We start from the raw sequence: 21,923 nt of genomic DNA, 5'->3' as shown, positions 1-21,923 counted from the left end.
ACAGAGAATAAGCTAAATGAACACTTTTACACCTTGCTCATGCTACTAACCTCTTGAAATGGCTCCTGTCACTGATTGGAACATCAAATTTACTTTTCAACATTGATATATACATATATATACACATATATGTATATATATGTATATATGCATGTGTGTATATATATATGTATGTATATGTATGTGTGTGTGTATGTATATATATATATATATATATATATATATATACACCATACAATTTTGAGTGAGAATGGAAATTATCTGGGCTGTTTTCTTTCCTCAAGAAAACAACTTTACAAATATATAATTGACATTTAATAAATTGCATGTACTAAAAGTATAATTTGATGAGTTAAAATGTATAAGTCAATGGGTTTGACTTAGGTATACACCCTTGAAATCATCACACATTTCATATTTTCTTACCCTTAGCTTTTCATTTAAAAAACTTTTTAACTCCTCTCCCCAAATATAAAGTGATGCTTATTATAAAAATAAATAAAAACTCAACAATTGAGAAAAGTTGTAAAATAGAAAAGTCACCCAGAACCTCATTGTCTAGCAGTAACCAAAGTCACTACCTCAGTGGGCAACCTGCCAGCTCTCATTTTATATAAATGAGATATATAAATATTTATATAAATAGCATATGCTCTCTGTGATTGCACATGCCTGCTCAATAGTATGTCATGAGGCAGCAAATAGAGGTTCTATTATCTTCTCATTGGCTGCATTTTTAACAACTTGTGCATTACTTCTGGTTTCTGTCATGATCGTGCTAAAGGTAACCATGTATATTTATCTAAGCTCTGCCTTGGGACAAAGTCCTAGAATCTGAGTCAAAGTGTGTGCCTATTTATAAATGAAGCTTCCTGCCACTCCACCCATTGTGAATCCAGGGGCCCATTTCCACATTTGCTTTCTAACACTGGGTCCCATGGGATCCTTGCTGATTTGGCTAGCTGTTGCTGATAAAGGTGTTGCCTGGGGCAATCAATGACTTCTCAAAGGGGTGCTCCCTGTTTCTGGGCCCTGAATGTTGCTGGGCATGTAGTAGGTATCTTGCATGAAGGAGGTATTTCTGCTCCAACTCTGCTCTTCTGTAGTTAATTCAGATCACTGGAGTCAATTCCTCAGCCATTTAATAAAAGTGTATTAAGTTTCCCCACAATAGATACTGTAGAAGGGGTTATTGCTGCTGTAAAGTTTGTTCTCTGTTACTGTACCCAGCAGGATTCCTATCCAAAATAAAACCAGTGCAATTGAATAAGGAAAAGGAGGCCTTTTGGTTTAAATGTGGGACTGTCAAGGAAAGAAATATTTGAAAAGAAAATGTAAAGGAAGGGTTCTTAAGGAAAAACAAACAAAAGCAGAATTTTTCTTGTTCTTCTGAAACATAAAGGACCCTATTTTCAAGGAAGGATGGTAGGGAAAGGCATGAGCATTCATATTCTGCCCAAATCATAGCTCACTGTTCTGAGGAATGATGGATTTTAATTCCAGGTACACAGTGGCCCTTGACAATGATTTCCATTTCTATATTGGCACTAGCCCTTTGGATAAATGTGTCAGGAGTTTTAGGAATTAGTTTCTGAGTTACCGATGCAATAACTTTTGTCTGAAATTCTCTGGCCTCCCATAGTTTACTGCTGCAACTTTAATAACTTTCAGAGCAGTTGCCAAACATGTATTTTATATCCAGGGAAGCTGGGACTGGAAGAGGGCATACTAACACCTAGGGTCAGATTTGTTTAAGAGACAGCCAAAACCCAGTGAAAAACAAATCCAAGCTCTTTCCTCTGCCTGCCTCCATTTTCTTTGCTTATATCCCAGTGGTCTTGAAACCGGTTCATTAGGGTCTGGCTGTCCTTGCTTTGGCTGGTGGCAACTCTGCTTATGCTTTCATGGGGGGAGGTTGGGGAGGTTATGTTCTGACCTGAAGCCTCCCAGAAACAGTGCAACTGTATCCATGTGCTGGGGATTTGTGACCCTCTTAGCACTGGTGTTTCTATCCATCAATCTGACAGTGTGGGGTGTCCACCCGGACCTTAGGAAGCCAGAAGGACTGTATGGAAAGCCTGTCACAATCCATTATCTTTTGCATGTCTCTCTGGAGCTCTCCAGTTCCAGTTCTGCCTGCTCTGCCCCCCATTTGCCTGATGGTTCTGAATAAGGCTCTTTTCTCCAAATGCCTGAAATTTTGGATGTTTTCCGATCAATGGTATTCTCAAGCAGAGAAAGCATGTTCAACTTGAATTTTCTAAGAAAAAAACTGACCACCCACTTTTGCTGAGTGATTACATCACAATGAGTAAATTAAATTCCATTAAAAAGGCAGAAAGGAGTTAGTTTATGAATATCAAGGTCTATTTCTGACTGAGAGCCTAGAAGTAGTATATCGAAAGACCACTAAAGTGGGAACTGAGTCCTGGATTCTGCTTCTGGATTTGCTTGCCTTTGGACAAATCCCTGCACCTCCTTGAATTTTAGTTTCTTCAATAGTAAAATGTGGACATTGAATTAAGTGTTCTCCAAGGGCCCTTATCGATCTCATGTCCATATTTCTCAATCAGATTACAGGAGTCCGAGTGATAAAATATTTGATGAAAGTCCTAGAAGCTGCAATTAACACATAACATCTCACAGAGGTGGGAGAAGAGCAATGAGTCATGAAATCACAGATCTATTCATGCAAAGATGCTCAGTCCCAACCTTCTTGGGGGAAGTAGAGTCTTGACCACACATTGGGTTACCTACAGACCTAAGGTTAAAATAAAGCACAGCACTGCTCCTGGATTGCAAGAACAAGAGAAAAATGCAATTTAGGGGCCAATCCAGCCCTTGTACTCAATTGCATTTTGTACCCTAGAAATAGAGAAGAAGGTGTCTATTTAATGTTACTGGAGGGATCACCAGTCTGGTTTTGAGGGTAGACACTCCAGCCAGATGGTGGCACATACTGTCAGACAATCCACCGAAAACTCCCAAGAAGCTGTCATGAAACAAAAGAATCTCTAAGGCTCCCATTGTTTCCTCCCAGGTTAGTTTCCATATGTTTAAGGGAAACTGGCACGTCTGCCACAAGGAGAGCTGCTGATGTGACTGAAGGTTTGGCAGCTGTGACTTGGAAAGGTGAAGCAAGTTATTTTAAGCCCAGATATAAAGGGACATTCTGTGATGGCACGTGAGGGCATGGGTGGCCGTTGACAAGACCGAAGATGTGGTTTACTTTCCTGCTGTGCAATATCCCAGAGGGCATAATAATGACATCAAGCTGCCCACCTAAGAGGCCCTGGCCCACTGCAAGCCACTCACTGGAGGGCCTTCTGAGATGCTTTGGCTGTTGTAGTGCAGTGAGTCAGGGTCTGGACTCCATTCTCAGCTAGTCAAGCTACTGGAGAAGTGATTTAACTTCTGAGTTTCAGTTTCCTTGTCTTAAAGTTGGAGGTCATAACACCAAGCTTGTTGAATGGGGATGAGGATCAGTGAGAAGGATGCCTACAAAGTAATTAGAGCAGATCTAAGCACACAGTAGGGCCTCAATAAGGGGGCTTATAGAAGACTGCCACCTTCTTCATGGAACCACTCTGGTCCATGAAAAAATGCAAGTATCTGTAGCTCAACTCTTTTATGAGATTCAAGAAGGGAAAAGAGTGTAGGTAAAAGAGAGTGGGAAAGGCATTTGCAATTTCTGAATAGCAGTTGCCATTTTTGTTTAAACAACAACAATAAAAACTTACATGGATCTTCATAGGATAAAAAGAACCCTGAGAACTTATGTGGGAACACTCCTACAAGAAGACATGTTAGTATTTGACTATGAGAGCAGATTGACATTCTTCTCTGAATCCTCCAAGGGCCTCTATTTCACTTAGGATCAAATCATTTTCTTTGCCTTTGCAACCTCCTGTGTCTTCTCAGCATGTGGAAAGATGCTTTGTACACTATTTGTCAGTTAGAATTTGAGTCAGACTCCATTTCTCATGTTGCACACTAGATAAAGTATTAGGTTCTCTGGGGACACTTGGGTTTAGGGTTTAGTTTGTACTCAAGGAAGTTACAAACTGGTGAGAAAAAAATAAAACTATGTACTGAAATTTACACAAATGGCAGTATATCAGGGCTGGGTGAGCACTAAGGGCTACTGAGGCACAGAGGGCAAAGTGATGTCTCGTACTGGTTGACCAGGACAGGTGATCTTGAGGATAGGTTGTAAAAGGTGGAAAACAGGGATTTAGAAAAGGGCAATGCAGAAAGGGACAGGCATGAGTACATGAGCAGAAGTGACATATTCAGTGTATGATCAGGGAACAGGAGTTTTTGTCTGGTGAGAGTGAATATTTTTCATTGGTCTCTGCATGTCCTCTGTGTCTTACTTCCCTGCCTTCTCAATGCCTGGGGGATGGATTGCACATCATCAAGTCTCCAGCATCTTAAACATTGTCAATGCTCAAAAAGTATCTGTTGAATGAGAAGACAAGTGCATGAACAGATTTCTATTACTTCAGGCAAGATTCTGACATGCTTGGCCAAAACTCATGTGGTAGTGGAATTGAGTTTATCTGAAAGTTCATGCCAACCATTCAAGTAAGAATGTCCTCAATTCAAGTAAGGGTGATGCCTTCCCCATGAGGGGGAACCTAAGAAGGGGAATTGTGGGTTTGTGGGAAGGAGGTGGTCCATGTGACTACATAGTTCATCACATGGCTATTGCCCTCCCCCGCCATTTCCCAAGACCTAATCAGAGGGAACCAGAAAATAATAGTAATTGAGACCTGGAGGACCTGAATTCTCAACCAGAAGAGTTCCCATCTCATGCATAGATGTTCTCTACCAATTCAGGTCAGGCTTGGACCAAGTCCATAAGAACATGATCTACAGCAGCAACAGCAATGATAACAGCATCATCATTATTCTCTATGTAGAGATGAGTTTCCAACGCAGGTTAGTATGACTCCATAATCTTTCTGCAGACCACCTGACTCTGCCCTTCTAAATTCCTTAAGGTTAGAATCTGTCTTCCTGAGGCTTTGCTGCAATTTCTGGCACAGGTGAACTTGGTTGGGGACCTGAAGCTAGAAGACATGGCCATCCTTGTGTTCTGTACTCGTCATGACAGCCACGTCAGTTAGGTGGTGATGAACCCTCCAGCTGGGGTAGCCAACATCATGAGTTAGGTGGAGGATGACAGAAGCCACATAAATAAGACAACCAGCCAAGTCCCTGTCACAAAGAGCTCCATCACGTGGCGACAATGATTATTATGAAGCATGACCCTGTCATGACTCAGGCTGCACTGTTGACATTCCTCTACATGCGTCTTTACTAAGACTCTCTCTTGACAGGGTCTGGATAAGTATGAAGGTGTGAAGATTTGTTAGAAATAAGGAACTGAGCCTGTGGGAGCTCATCCAGATTAATACAGGGAGCAAAAAAAAAAAAAAAAAAAAAGCCAGTTGCACCTTTTCCCCTAATCTTATCCTACAGGAAAAACACACATAACTTTCAAGTTTTCCTTAAAATATACTTTGTAGTAATTCTGCAGCAAATATAAACAATTCAGCACAATTTTTATCGTGTTCATTAAATCAGCCTGCATTTAAAGCATTTTTATGGGAAATAGCAGGGGGGATAAAGCCAGATCAATGCAAATTTTGGTGTGAGGCCCTTTGTTGCTTGTTAATTTTCTGTAATAACAATGTGTGACACGCGGCGAGGGGTCTTTTATCCTAGTACCCTTGGCTTTGCTATCCGCTTGCCTGATACAGTATCCTAGAACCTCTAGAGAGGATCAGATCTGGATGGGAACAAGGCTTCAGGGTGAGTCAGGGTCTGGTTCCCATTGTCCCAGGATGAAGAGCTGCTCCCAGGCTGAGGGTGGCCTCCAGGTTCTTCAGAAGGGGGCAAGAGGTACAGAGGCCAAGGTAGGATGGGACCCTGGAGCCACAGGGTGACTGGTTGAGCCTTAACATTGGCAACTGAAAAGCAGTATAATTCATCAGAGATGTCTGGGTAATAGATCCTGGAAGGTGGCCTGGGTTTCCTGGAATAGAGACTGAGAAGATGTCCTAAACTGTTTCCTTAATTCCTCTCTCATGCTTTGGGAACAAAGGAAAAATTAGAGTTTTGGGCTTTTTTCTTGGCCTCTCTTTAGCTCTTTTGCTCCTCCATTTCTCCCTCCCTCCCTTCCTTCTTTTTCTCCCTCCCTTTTTCCTTCCTTCCATTAAGAGAAATATAATGATTAAGAACAGAAGTTCAGGAGTCAGCCAGCCTGCTTCGTAATTTCAATTCTGCCTTTTATTGGCTGTGGGACCTCAGGCCAGCTACTGAACCCAACCCTCTCTGTGCCCAAACTTCATAGCTATAGTTATAGGGAAAAATTACAGTCAAAGTGTTCTTAACTGGTCTCCATGTGACCCATCGCCTTGTTGAATTAGCACAAACTGTATGTTTTACATTCAGCGAGACCTCCATTTGCCGTGAATGTTCAAGGTGACTGAGTGTTATTCTTTAGTACCCCTGCACTCTAGAGGAGACTCCCATCACTCACGTTATGCGTCCATTGAGAATCAGTTGTGCTTATTCACTAATCTGTTTATGGCAGTTGTACTCATTAAATTGATGCAATAGTCAGGAGAACATTTTACACACTTTGAAAAGACAGCTAGAAACAATTGCTGTTGAATTAGGTGTGAATGGGGCAACAAAAAGATCAGGGAAAAAAAATCTAAAAAATCCAGAAAGCCTGGCAGTCATCAAGAATACAAAATAATACTATAAGCTGGAGAGGATGTAAAGAAAAAGAAACACTTTTCCACTGTTGGTGGGATTGTCAATTAGTACAACCACTCTGGAAATCAGAATGAAGATTCCTCAAAAGGTGTGGAACCACCATGTGATCCAGCCATACCTCTCCTTAGTATTTATCCTGAAGAGTTAAAGGATCTTATTACAGTGATACATGCATAAATTTTTGTAACAGCACAATTCATAGGAGTCAGACTATGCAACCAGCCTAGGTATCCATCAATGCATGAATGGAGAAAGAAAATTTGGTAGATATACACAATGGAGTTTTATTCAGCCATAAAGAAAAATGAAATTATGCCATCTGCAGGAAAATGGATGGAACTAGAGACCATTATGTTAAGTGCAATAAGCCAGACTCAGAAGGTCAAAAGCCAAGGGTCAGCTGTTTTTTCTCCTATGCAGACGCCAGAGAGGAAAAAGGAAAAGAAAGGTGGGGGAGGGTGGATATCATAAAAATCAAAGGGAGATCAGTAGAGGAAAGGGACAGAGAGGAGGGAAGCAAGGAGGGAGGGGGAGTGACATTGGTCAGATTAGGTTGTCATATTGTGTATTGTGTGCATGTACGAATCTGTAACAGCAAATCCCATCATTATGTACAGCTGTAATTCACCAATAAAAAGAGAAAAGATTATGTCCTGTTTTTAGTAAATTATGTGCTGAAAAAAACATCCAGAAAACCTCTAGAACACTTTAAAAGTATTTCAACCTTATTTTTATTTTAAAGAAACTGCCACTGAACATCAAGGATGAGGAGTCAGGAATGTGATTTATGTTAATGACAACCCTGACCTCTAATGTATAGACAACCGCCCTGGGAGCAAAGGTCTTATCCTTACATCAAAATTGGTGGGTTAGCATGCATTTCAAAGTTGCAGGTTAAAATAAAATGTTTCAGGATGTAAGTTGATTCTCAAGCACCTACTGATCCCAATCTTCTTTGCTCTGGCTTGTATAAAGTGATCCATAGAGAACTAACTAGCATTTTTTTCTTCTTTTAAAGGGAAGAAACCATGATTTTTCAGGCCAAAAACAAACAAACAAACAAACAAGTAACAGAAAGCTTCAGATCAAGAGTAGCGACCCTGAGAATCCTAAAATTCCTGTCTCTGGATTTTGGATCAAGTCCCATGCTGGCATCTGCTCAATATCTGTCTCAAGGGAGCTATAGGGTGGACTGGCTGGATTCTGGGCAGAGAAAGTGAGAGGAGAGTTTGTTTGGTGCTGGTGTTTCAGAAACCACGAAGAATTACGGAAAAGCGAGGGGACCCCAGCAGGTTTCCTACTCCACAAACTTGTCAGACAATCTTTCTGGAAGGGTAGTTGGTGGCTTTTTTGATTAGAGTCCCAGGTGATCCTTTTTTGCCTTTCTAATTCCTTCTATAAGGAGGTATGGGCATATTACCCACCAGTGGCCAGTGGGAACCTGGAATTTGGTTTCCTAACTCTTTCCTCCTTCCAGTAACTATTTAGCACCATCTGTTCTTTTCTAATATAATCTTTATTTTTTTAAAGTCAAATCAGTGTTTCAGTTTCTTTTAGCTTAGTTAGTTTTTAAACATGTCACTCCCATGAAGAAGGATAAAGACAACATTGGAAGTTGGTACGCAGCTGTTTCTGTCGGATCTCCCCTTCCATCCTGTCTCCCTTCTGCTGGAGCCCTGTGTTCTGAGTGGGGCTGGGGTTGGGCATCCAGCCCAGATGCTCACCTCAGAGCTCCATTTCCAGGATTTCCCAGCCTTGGAGCAGTTCTCCCTGCCCTTGCTCAAAGGATTCCCAGCAGCTCATCCTGGTCCCCAGAGAGGCAGCCTAAATGCCATTTAATGCACTAATGTATTGATTGTTTGGAATAGAACACAGGATTCGGAGCCAAGCAAAATGCAGATGCCCAAGTTTAGAGCCTCCGTTTCAGTCATAAATCTCTGGCCAAGTCAAGTCACTGGGCTGAAACTGCATCGCAGGGTGGCCCTGGTCATAAACAATGGTCCCATATGCAAATTCTGGGGCTGAGAGAAGTTGTCAGCCATAAAAGCTTGGAGGGGACTGGTGAGGTGAGATAAGAAGAACCCACAGACTTGTGCCCACCCAAGGTGATCACCCATTGCACCTTCTCTGCCTCTTTTCTGAGGTGGCCATCTGGGAAGGGGGAGGTAACTTCCAGAGGCTTTGATGGATGGAGTTCTGAGCCCCTTGATGTAGAGGAGCTCCCAAGCTCTGCTACACAGCACCGATACCATATTGCAGCAAGTATTGTGGATGATAATATCATGGCAGGGTTGACAGATGTTAAGATGAGCGTGAGTCTCAGTAATGGTCACATTTTATCCTCTCACATGGCAAAGAAGGACTGAGCCCCATGGACACATCAATTTCCACTCTACAATCACAGGAGGGTTCCATTTTACAACCTGTGTCTGGAATAATCTCTTTAAAGCCCAAATGTGACCAGGGCTCTCCAGTGTCCTCAGGCCCTGCCTCTGGCTTCCTGCACATCCCAGGGCTCTTTCATGCCTCTGTAAATTTTGCTTCTGGTGTTTTCTGCACCCAAAGTCCATTTTCCGCTTTTTATCTACTCAGTTTCTTTGTGGCTCCAGGCTCAACTTGGTGTCACAACTGCCAGATTGGTTCAGGTAATTTAGAACAAGGTAATTTAGAACAAGGGTGAAAGGTACTTAATCCTGCCTGAGGTTTTAGAAAAGCCCTTTGAGGGGGGCAGCATTTGCTATTATTGGCTGGACTCCGTTGGTCCTAGTAGTGTGGATGGAAAAGGAGGTGTCATTTGTTGAACTATGTCCCCATCTCTCCCTCCCCCCCCAAAGAGAGAGAGAGAGAGAGAGAGAGAGAGAGAGAGAGAGAGAGAGAGATATGCTGAAGTCTTAACCGTTATTCTTTCAGAGTGTAATCTTATTTGGAAATAGGGTCTCTATAAGGGTAATTGAGTTACAATGAGGTCATTAAGGTGGGTCCAGTGCAGTGACTGTTCTCATAGAAAGGGGGAATCTAGATACAGAGGCAGGTGTGCACGTAGGGAGAAGACCATGTGCAGATGAAGGCAGAGTTTGGGGGACATAGATCTCTAAGCAGGGGATGTCACAGATTGCCAGAAAACTACCAAAAGCGAGGATACAGGCCTAGAACAAATTCTCCTCCCAGTCCCCAGGAGGAACCTGCCCAGCGGACACCTTGATCTTGAACTTCTAGTCTCCAGAACTGTGAGAGAATGAGGTTTCTTTGCTTGGTCCACCAGTTTATGGTCATCATTGTGGTAGCCGTCACCAGCTAATCCAGGTGGAGAGTTCAAAATCATCCCCACTAACTTCAGAAACAAAATGTAAAACATTTTTACAGTCTGGGGGTGAATGGTGTCATCTTGTGTGATGATGGGCCCATGGACAGGCAGGCTGTTGAAAACCACTCATTTCTCACAAAGCAGCCCCATTTTCCTGGGGGCCAGAAACTGCATGGGACATTTTCCTCTGATTCCTTGATGAATAATATCTCCATTGCCTTCTGGAAGGACTTCTGTAGAAGGACAGGAGGAAGCGCTTGCTAAGAACCTGGAACTATGGGCCCCTTAGATTCATCCAGGTAGTGTTCACACCTCTGGGTCAGGCTTGAAGAAACTAATGGAGTTTGGACTTCAGGCTTCTAATGTGTCAGCCAAGTTGGAGCCTTCCAGAACACGGCCAACAGAACCACTTGAGAGGCCTTGAGACTGGAACTACCACTGCCAAGTTTCACGTGACTTTAGAGAGCCAGCTCAAAATCACAAAACTTTTAAGGGATTCTGAGCCTGCACCAAAAACAGAGGCACAGGAAGGAGCCAGGAAGTGTTGCACTGGGGCTGGGCGGGGCTGGGCTGGGCGGGAATCCCCAGGCTCAGGCCAGTCTTCCCTCCCTGTGAATCCTTTCTGACTTTGAATATTTACAGTAGGAAAACCCTCAACACTCAGAATCCTTTGACAGTGTCCTTGGCCCTATAAACTGGAAGCTGTGATTTTCAGAAAATGGCAGGCTTCTGGGTTTTGGCTGGTTCAGTCCCTCAGTGATACATTTAGTTGATAAGGGTTTGGGGAATGGTCCCCTACAAAACAGGAATAGGCCATCTTCTTTAACCTGCCTCCCAAGACATGTCTGCAAATTATCTTAAGGAAGGGCTGCCTGGATACCTACTGTTTATAAATGTCACCATGGCCACTGGTGAACCTTTTTAACTTAGTTAAAAAGAAACCAGTAGAAACCTCCAAAAATAAAAACTGGCTCCTGAGATGAGGTTGTAAAACCCTCCTCTTTTGCCCAGGTCTTTTTATGACAGGGTATGGAAGCTGGTGTCTAGCTGTTTGGCACTATTCACATGGAGCTGAGTGGGAGAACAGAAGCCCCCTTCTCCTTCCCAGCCTCCAGTCTCTTTAAAGGCTTTAGGACTCAAGAATGAACGTGACATAAAGTTGGGAAGAGGGAGTCTGACACATAGGTACCTGCCTCATGTGAGTTCCAGAGTGGTTTCAAAGTTCTGCAAATGGCTTGGAGCAGTTTCAGACACTCCATTCAAAATGGCTCTGAGGACTGGGGGTGCAGCTCAGTGGCAGGGTGCTTGCCTAGTGTGCACAAGGCCCTGGTCCTTCCCTAACAGTGCTGAGGAAAAGTGTTTTTCAAATCAGCTCCCAGACTTTGCTCCGAAGGCTACTGGCCTCTGAATATGGCAGCTAGTGAACATGATCTCAGGTCTTCATTCATGGTTGCAGAGTGAGGACTGTGTGGCAGGTGCTGCTATGGGTGTATCTGAAAGCTGTAGAAGGGGTCTGTGTTCTGCAAGGGGTCTGTCTCTGGCTTTGGAAACCTGCTGGTTAGTATCATCCAAACAGTGATGGTAATAATTATTGCATGATATTAGATCCTAATCACCATAATGCCCATCAATCCTTGGACACTAACGGTTTTAGACACTGCAAAGGAATTCTTCACAGTTATCTCACTTGATCCTATTATGAGAATCAATCCTACCTATAAGATGTAGAAATCGTTGCCTCCATTGTATAGATGAGAAAACTGAGTTTCCAGGAAGTGAATTATCTTGTTCTAAGAACGCTGAGTAAGGAATAGAGCGGAGACTCCAACCTAAACCTGCCTAACTCCCACTCCATAGCTTCCAGCTTTGCATGGAAACAAATTGCAACCTGAGATGCAATCCACAGGAGATGGGATGGGAAGAATTCAATCAGACATTCAGAGCCACACTCAGGGTCCCAAGCTTCAGAGCTGAGAGGGATCCCAGACACAGTTGAGATAGAGCAGTTTCTTGAGGGCCCACATCCTTACTATGTGAATCAGAAGATTTCAAGGCAAAGAGGGATCCTCGGTTCAGAATGCTATTTCCCTGGATTAGCCATGAGACCCTCAGCTCAGCACACTCGCTCCCACCTGATGGGACACATATGTCTATACACATCCTCTCATCTGACTCTCATAGCCACCCTGGGTGAGAGGCACAAGGGTGCTCTTATTCCCTTTTCACAAAGCCAGGCAGAGTAGAATGAAGAGTTAAATTGCTGCTTGAGGAATAGCTAGGACGTGTTGGGTCGCTCTCCATCCTGAGAAATGGAAATGTCCCAGAGCGTGGGTTTCAGGGCCAGGCTGGCTGTCTGGTATTTGCACAAGTGGAGCCTGGCCAATGAGGTGTCTCCTATTTCCAGAATCATCGCATGAGAAGGGGACATGAGGGTTGTGTGTGTGTGGTTGGGGGTGGGGAGGGCTGGGGCAAATAAAAGTTGGGGAGTCTCCTCCTTCCTTGGCATTTGCACAAAGGTGAAAATGAACATCGATTCTTGGAGGAAGGGACAAGGCACAACTTTTTTTGGCTGAACCATTCCCCAGAAGGAATTGAATTGCAGATTTTTAGACAAGGAAAGAGTTCAGACACTAGGTGCACAGGGCTGGTGTCTGGCCTGGTCCTTATAGTCTCTTACTGAACTGAGCAAAGGTATTGAGGCACTTGAGACCTCCTCTGCAGCTACCTGGCTCTGTGGATGGCTGTGGTATATTACTTTGGGGTGGGCCAGGGGCTGGAACCCCATGTTGAGTCAAATTATATGCCACTGAATCCTTTGGGATCAACCACATCATCTAATTTAAGAGACTTTATTATTTGTTTTCCTCCATTGTAAAGTCTTTTGACTTTACAATTGAACATTCAGCCTGATGTTCAATATTAGTACACATTAATATATTATTTTATAATAAGTAATGAGTACAAGAAGCAATGTCAACAGTACCACAATGGTTATGCCACACATCCTGGGATGACAACAGCCATTTTGGAGGCACCAGCTCAGTCCATTGCTCTTCTAGAAGGTCTGCGCTCCTGAGTGCAGACAACCCTTCTTGCTTTGGGTCAGCCCGTTTGGTCTGCTCCAGTTAGATGTCTAGGTAGTGCCTGCCCCTGCCAATGGAGGCAATCCCTCATGTCACAGCACAGGGCCGCTGATGGAGGCTCTGGGGACACCTTCTCATCAGGCTAAGAAGTCCCATTTCCTCTTGGCCACCACCACCTGAGGACAGCACTGACATCATCCATGTATGAGCCCCTGACTCTTGGGTTTTCTACTCTTCCCTTCAGTTTCTTTGCACCTTTTCACAGCTTGAGCTCTGTCCCTCACGCAGCTTGCTGTCACCATCAGAAGCAGATGTTTTGGCCCACGACCACGCCTTCTTTCAGTAATTATAACTGAACACAGAGATATGCATTTCTGCCATACAAATTGCTGTCACCAGCTACAAAGCACTAAGTGGCTTTCCTGAGGTGGCTTCTTTAGGTACTCCCACCCCAGCATCTTCTCAGCCCCCTTTGCAACAGCCTGATCCATCCAGGTGTTGGGGGAGCAGAACAAGAGTTTGCTCTTCTCTCCCGCTATGACATGGCTGTCCCTCTGCTGGCCGTTGCTGCTTCCCTGTTCTCCTTCTGTCCTTGGTGCTGGTGTCCCTTGCCAAAACTCCACAACCCCCTCAGAGAGCACTGCTTTTACCTTCCCCAAAGCATCATGGGGTTCTCTGGAGCTCAGTGGAAGGATCTCTCCCTCCCTGGCCTGCCGCAGCCCGGCTGGCTGGGCAAAATAAGCGGAGGGTGACGAATAACTTGTGTACGTTGATACAGCAGGAGTGGGAGCCGTTTATTGCAGGACAGGAGCAGTATTTATACATTCCACACAGCTTATCTAATTAGCATAAACTAGATACATCAGTCAACCAATCAGGAATCTCTACACCTAATGGCTCGGTTTTGTTACTTCTCAAACCACTCCCTCTGACATTTTGCCAGGCACCATCCAGACTTGTTTACGAACTTTAACATTCCCCTGGCAAAATGCCAGGTGTTATTTTGACTTGTTTACAGACTCTAACACTGGCCCTCTCACCTGAGTCCCTAGCATTGTATTGCTCTAGGTGATTTCCTGGATCTCCAACATGCATTTGCATGTTCACAGAGTTGTACAGCTTTCAAAATAAGCACAGATCTGTTTCTTGCTTTCTATCAGAGATTGCTAGAGTGGTGGTGGATGGAGACATGATTCCCAAACTCAGCTCCATCCAGAGAACCCCGAGTCTCCTCGGTAGGATTGCACATCAGACAGGGAATCTTTTAGCTGCATGGCTAGAGTCTTACCTGCAGCCCTCCAAAAGGAGGTGACACAAGTGGAGTATTCAGATTGCCCAAGTCCCATGGGCTGCTGTGTGGAAATAATTGAAGTCTTTTAACAGAGGTGTCTAAGAGAACGATTAAAAGGGAATTGCAATTATTGAGCCCAGAGGTAAAATTTCAGAACTGGCCCATAAATCCTGGTCTGACATGAAATTTAGAACTCCCCAATGGTCTTCAATGCCGTATTAAAAGGGTTTTAATACTAAGAAGTAGAAATAATGAATGGTAATCAGGGTATTGTCTCTGGGAGCAGGGGCAGTGCTGAGGGTTGGGCTGCTGGGGAACTGCAGGTTAGCACCTGGGTGTGTGTGTTTTACATCCCTTTCTTTATGGGGATCAGCAAAGGAAGGGAAGGAAGACTTAGCTCGGGGGCTGAAGTGACAAACTGGCTGAACCATTCCCCAGTGAACTTCAGCCCAAGCTCTGCTGAAGCCAGAGGCACAAATAGCCCATAGCGTTACACAGCCACTCTGGGCCAGTCTACGGGAGCAGAGGCTGGCAGAGGGGTGGGCAATCTGTGGGCTGTGGAAACCTCCAGAACGTTGGCCTCCCCTAGGTTTCTGTGGACCTTGAAGATCAAACTCTTCATAGCCAGTGTCTCCTTGGCATCTACCCTGGTGCAAGTAGATGCTAGAAGGTGGGTGCTGGATGGATAGTCTGGAAGAGTGAGCTTGATGGAGAAAGGCTTTGGGTGAGTTCCTCCACCCGTCTGCTCATGATTCCTTACTTTATCAACTCTATATGGCTTAGAAGGAATGAAACTGCAGAATGAGTGGAGAAGGCTGTAAAAGCATATGCTGCAATAGGTTTCTATTGCCCTGGAGTCTGTCAGTCCTCACTAGATATGGTTATTCTCCTCTAGGCTTATTATTCATCTGTTACTCTAAAATTTGGTGGCAGAAATACAGCTAGATGTTTCCTTTTAGCTCCTTTAAGCCCCTGGGTACTAGGATGATGGCAGCATCTTGCACTGGATATGGTCAGGAAAGGAAATCCTGAGGCCAGTTCTCAAGGATTTGGTCTCTGAGTTTGCGGCCTCTTACGTGATGTCCCAGGCGTCTTCAACACACCATTGCTGTATCTTCACTGGTGTTTATTGTAAATCATCCTCCTCTCTATCCCTGTCCTCCTTAACCCCCAATCCTTTCCATGTAAACCATTATCAAACTAGATTTTTAGATCCTACAGGTTGTAGATGAAAGGAACTTGTTGTTTTCATCCTGAGTGCAGGACCATGCCACTTCCTGTAGAAAATTTTAGCTGTGATTCTTTTCAGAATAGAGGTTCTATCATCTGCGGCATTGGCTCTCCTCCCAAGCCCTGAGTCACCAGCCAATCCAGCGACCTGTGAAATACAGTGATGTACATATGGCAGCTCACACGGTGCCTGGAATGTGACAGGTGCTGAGCAAATGTCAGATTCCCTCTCTGCCACCAGCTCAGCCATACATTAAAACATGCATTTGCCAAAGGCCAAAGCAGGATCCTCTGGCATTTTATTAGGGAAGATTAGAGAAGGCTTCCAGATGGAAAGGCGCAGGCACTGACCCTTTGGATAAAAGGGTTCAATTTGCTGACGGTGCAACTATCAGGACACTGAGGGAAACAACTGTTGAACCGATTGCCTCACTTAGATATTCTGCATCCACCTCCAACCAACCCCTCCTACCAAGCTCTGGACTCCATTGAAGATGTTCTGGAAGGACATGTTCAAGGCAAGACTGGGTTGATTCCCATAGTCTCTGGAATTGTCACATTCTTTTAAAGCTTTCAAAAACCCTCTTTGAGTAACTGTATAAAGTTTTACTGGGTTTAATATTTTTAAATTTAAAAAATTGATTGACTCCCAAAGGAAACAAAATCCTGAAAACAGCATTGAGATCTTTGCATTGAATCTAAACAAACAAACAAACTCTATGAAAGAGATCAATTCAGCTCAGTTTCCTCTTAAACTGAGAATTTGTAAATTTTTTACTCAAAAAGAACACCTTAGAGTGCAGGCTAAACTGATATAATGACTTTAAACAATTAACAGGGCCATTCAACACGTGAAGGACCTGCTCCATAAGCCTGCGCTGAGTGCTTCAGCAGTAGGACTAAGAAAGAATAAGACAAGAATTCTACCCTCAAGGAATTTTTAGCTGTGAAGACTGAAGAGTAGTGCGAAATAAAAAGCAAATAAGCCCAGGGCACATATAAACAATTTCGTTGAATTCAACATTTATTGAGCGTGGTGTGTGCCGGGCACGTGGTAGCTACTGGATGGATGACGAGACATGACCCTTGCCCCGGAGGACTTACATTCAAGAGTTTTCACAGTGAGGGTGTTTAAATGCTAAAAAAAAAATTCAAAGTCAAGGAGAGCCCAGCCCAGTATGGCACAGGATTAAATTAATGGGGCGGGGGAGGAATTCGAAAGTGCAGGTAGGGAAAGACAATCCAGGTAGGGGCCATGGCACAAAGAAAAGGGAGGAGAGATAATTTGTGTGTGTGTGTGTATGTGTGTATGTGTATATGTGTGCAAACTTGAGATCCTTGCTCCACATCTTTCCAGAATTTTAAAGTTCAAATGCCCCAGACAGATAGACACACTGATGAAAATGTTGAAAGAAGACCTCATTCATGTGAAAAAGAAAGAGATGATGTTATAGGTTAGGGAATTTTAAGACTTTCTTTTTGACAGTGTCCCTTTAAATGATGTGACTCTGGGGACTAAGCATCTGCCACCCTACATAATCATTAGCCAGCAACATGTTTTCTTTGTTGTTCATTAAAGATTAATGAGAGGCAGAGCTCAGGGCCTGGTTAGATGGAGACAACCTGAAGAGGCCATTTGAACCTTTCCGTTTGGAAATTCTGATGAGCAGCTTTCCAATACAGCAGCAGCCGCCTGCCTTCTAACCTACAATATGTCTTTGGTGGAAGCTAAGACGTTTTTTGGCATTCTGTCTCCCACCATCAGCTCAAAAGCACATGCATGAAAGGCGGCGGAACAGCTGTTTGGAGTTCTGCAGTGAGCGGAGCACGTTTCACGCTGGGGTGATGGGCATCTCCAGCAAAGTGTGTCTCCCCACTTTATGCTGAGTTCCTAAGGAGCCATCAAGTAGGAACACCAGGTATGCAGGTGTCACTGTGCAAACACAGCAAGGCCTGGCCAATTTGGAGGCAAGTCTTCTTTTGCCTATTCATTTTGTTCTAATCATTAGATTCTTCTAGTTCTCTACCCCGCAGACAGTCACACCAGGAGAGGCAGAAGGGTGATAAAGAGAAAGTTTACTTAACAAAAGGGATAAAAGGAAAACTAATGGAAGCTTAAATACTTCTAGTTAAAAATAGACAGCTGAAATAATGAAGACAAGAATGATAAAGAAGACTCTGGAATAATTAATGCCCTTGTGGAACTCAGGAGGCCCTGGCCCTTTAAGATTAGCTCACACAAATGGATCCAGGCTGATTTAGATCTTGCTACTCGGAATGATGCCTAGTTGGTCCACTTTCTGCAGTTTTTCTCTGTCTCTTCCCCCCCCCCCCCCCCCGCCCCAGAGTCTGTATTTGGCACCTTTTAGCATCTTGTACAATACCATATACTCGGAGGAGTTCAAAACCCATTAATAGATGATGCTGATGATGCCAATAATCAGAGCTAGGAGCTGTGATTGTATTATAAGCAAAGTATTTGAATAATTGCAGAGCCAACAAGACCCAGAGTGACATTTCTCCATCCCTATCACTGATGAGCATGACCTTGGGACAAGTCATTCCCTATTGCTTCCTTAGGATGCAATGCAGGGAAGGTTGGTGGGCCCTCCACTAAAAAAATGCCAAAGGAACAGGTCATTCTATCAAACCTGCCACCTATGTCTTCTCTAGGAACTCTGACCTCCCCAAACCCCTCCCCGACACCTCACCATTTCTGTTCTTTAGGATTTGAGATGAATAGAAATCTATGAGGCTATTAGCTGAATGATTACCAGCCTGTCTTCTAGTTTGCCGAACATGAGGCCCCTCTTTGGCTCAGAAGTTCTCACTGAATACAAGCTCACCAATCACAGAGACTGCATGGAATTGAGATGGTGCCCAATTCATGGAACTTCTGTAACGAGAAGTTAAAACATTTGAATTTTCAGGAAAGAACTAGCTCAAATAATAATCATGAGGCAGAACTTCCTGCTCCCCATCCCATGGCACATAATTGGTTGTGTCTATTCATCAGCTGTCCCCATTAGTAGCATATTTTATTTTATGAGTGAAGCCCATACACATCACTTATAGTCCATCTTCCTTCCTGGGCAGGTAGAACTATCCTTCAACTCTCTGGCAAACATGGCTAACTGCTTAGAATTCACAACTTTTGGATCCGTGGTAGTTTTTTTTTTTTTTTTTTTTATCTTCTTAGCAGAGCATATTATCTGCCAGTTCAACCATAAATAAGCCTGTGAATCAAATTAGTCTCTTATGGTTGAGATGAGCAACATCCGGATAAAGATTAGGGAGAACTGAGTTTCTAATTCCACCTTTGTTGTTATCCACAGCCACATTTACTGAGCTCTAATCAAGTGGAAGTCAAGGTATTAAGTACTCTACGGCCATCGTTTCATTTAACCTTTGCCACAACTATGAGAGAAAACAGAACTTCAGGAAAGTTAAATGACTCATTCAAGATCACACAGCAAGTAACAGATGTAGTAGAGTTTGAATTTAGGCCCCAGGTCTGTCTGACTTCAAAACCACTGCTCTCACCATTACCTTATTCTATCTCCTAGTCCACACAGATACAGGTAGGCCCCTTTGGGTCTCTGGGACTGTCTTCATATGCAAAATAAGGGAGTAGGTCTAGAATTCTCCTGGGTCCCTCCAGTTCTCATGTGCTGTGAATCAATACCCATATACCCCTTGATTTAGCAGTCTTTTCTACCCCTCATTCTGGGGCTGAATATATTAACTTCCTGATACAGAAGTTTCATGAATTGGGCACCGTCTCAATTCCATGCAGGTTCTGCAAATGAGTATAGGTGCCACCAGTGACTGTCTTTCTACTGGATCATACATAGTATCTCCCTCAAGTGTCATGCTACAGTCACCCAGCTGGCTGTCACATCACCTGACAAACTCCTCCATGTTCTTCCTTGCCTTCTAAACAAGTGTAGATCTGAGAGCCTGGTAAAGGTCAATTCTGAGAGGGTTGATTATAAAAGCCAGGAAGATCCAGAGGCCCTCAGGACTAGAGGCAGAGAAACCTGGATCACCCAGGTCAAAGGAGAAAGAGTGAGCAGGCTACATACAGGAAGGGGCCTGGAAGATTCCCAAAGGCAAAAGTTCTCTGTTCTGGAAAGCCCTTTCTATAGGGCCTGCCAAGAGCTCCAGAGAGGAGTGAACTAGAAATGGGAAATGAGCCACCTGGAACTCACCATGCATGCCAGTGGATAAGCATGTAACACATGTCCACCAGGTCCTTCTGGAGGCAATCCCCACCAGCCACCAAACTCAACAGCCACCTTGAACTAATTAGCACTTACTTAGCTTGGAGTATGGGGTTCCTCAGAGGCATAAGTATGTATTACAGGGACTCAAAATAGCCTTTTCTCTTTTCAAAGAGGTCCATACCAGTATTCTGCTTTGAGAAATGCTATCTAATTCACTATATGTACTAATGACCTTGGGCAAGGCATTTCATCTTTCTGGATTTGTTACTCATTTTTTTTTAAAGCAGGAGTGTTTGGATAGGTGAGAATTTTTAGTTCTATGAATTTCAGGCTGAGAAGAGGGGCACTTGGGAAGCAAACAGACCTTTCTGAGATTGCTGTCCCCGATGATGACTTCAAGATCACCAGTCTTGAGCTTGAGAATGCTCAGTGAGAAAACAGAATCCAGAAAAGAGCCAGACCTCCTAATTTTTCTCTGGAATGGAATTGCCCTGAGAGCAGGAAACACACAAACTTCTGCACCTAGAGGCTGATTTATTTCTGTGGCACCCACGTCTCAATGCACACTGCTCTCTGAAGAAAAAGAAAGCCAGGGCTTTGGTTTATTGTAGTTTGTGTTCTGGAGACAATGGAGATGCCACCTCACTGCTGAACAATAATGTTTATGTGAAGGAGAGACACCACAGGGTGGGATTTGAGAATACCCAACCCAAGAAGGTAAGTCCATATTTTATTCTTGTCTCTTCTAAAATGTCATTTGTCCTTTTTTTTCCCACCCATCATCACTATTATCTGGAAAAGTAGGAGGATAGGTCCTCTTCGAATTTATTCACCCAACCAGAAGAGAGTGTTCCCCAAGACTGTCTTTGACCTTCCCTTCTCTCCCCTTTATGTTCTCTATAGAGAGCCCACTCCCTCTCACAGGCTCAGTGTTGTTTTATGTGGAGATGATTCTCAAATCTTTGGCTCTAGCATGTGGACCATCGGCACTTCACTTCCTGCTACGTGGAACCACTTCTCTCTGGTGGCCATTGGTAGTGTGCACCTTCCTTTACTCAGTCAGTTTGTTCCTCTACTTTTTCTGTAGGAGAGGAAATACTTCACAAGCTCAGGGCTCCATGATCTCCTTCAGTCAGAGGCGATGTCTTTGGATCTCCCCCCTTCTAATTGCCATCATGGTAGTACCAATGGCTCGCCATCAAGCCTCATCCTCTTCTTCTGTGATCTGGGGCCATGGCCAATATTTTTGCTGAGTTTTGATTTTATTTGATAAGACTCTAATCTGTGTCCTTGATTCCTAGTGGGTTTCCCACTTGCCTGCCTGATCCACTGATGACCCCTGACCTGTTTTGCTCCTTGATCTTGGGGTTCTCCTGCCCACTCCTCCACCCTGTTGTCCATATCTGTGTTCTCTGGTTGCCTACTCTGTGTGCCCCGCTGGTTGCTCATCTGCTGTCAGCTTGAAATGTGATGTGGGTCAAGTTCTTCCAGCTGCCCTCTCTTGAGCCTTATCTTCCATCACAGATACCAATAAAAAAATATGCTCAACTTCATAATATTGTTCAGGAGCTCAGAGGAGGGTATTGAAAGAACCTCTCACTGCGTTCACATGTAAACTGAGGGGGTTAAATTGGATGATCTGCTACAGTTCTGAAATGCTGCGACTTAAAAACACTAGAAGACCGTTCAGCTAAACTCTTTCTTTTGAAAGATGAGAAGCAGACTTGGGAAGATAAAGTTACTTGACAGGCCGGGGACTGAGCCAGAATTAGAATTTAGGTCTTTTAAGTCCTGCATCTTGCCAAAACGCTCCGCCTTGCCTTCATTGTCTCCCTTTCTCCTTGCAAGTAGATCTTAGCTTAATTCCTCTGGCCATATTTTATGTGGTTGTTTATTTGGAAATAAGAAAACTAAAAGACCCTTGCTCCCAGGTCGGTCCTTGCATTAGCAGCTTCAAGATGACATTGGGCACGTGCAACCCACTTACAAAAACAAAC

The 21,923-nt window shown here is 43.9% G+C and overlaps 1 protein-coding gene across 1 annotated transcript in view; it reads right to left on the bottom strand.

Moving 5' to 3' along the window:
* The window catches only part of Alk (ALK receptor tyrosine kinase), a 647,823-nt gene that overhangs the window by 172,641 nt on the left and 453,259 nt on the right, over positions 1-21,923 (bottom strand). The window lies entirely within an intron of this gene.

Source organism: Marmota marmota, unplaced genomic scaffold, assembly GCF_001458135.2.
Source record: "Marmota marmota marmota unplaced genomic scaffold, marMar, whole genome shotgun sequence".
NCBI classification, from domain to species: Eukaryota; Metazoa; Chordata; class Mammalia; order Rodentia; family Sciuridae; genus Marmota; species Marmota marmota.
Note: the sequence above shows the minus strand (reverse complement) of the source record. Positions and strands in the feature narration are given on the sequence as shown.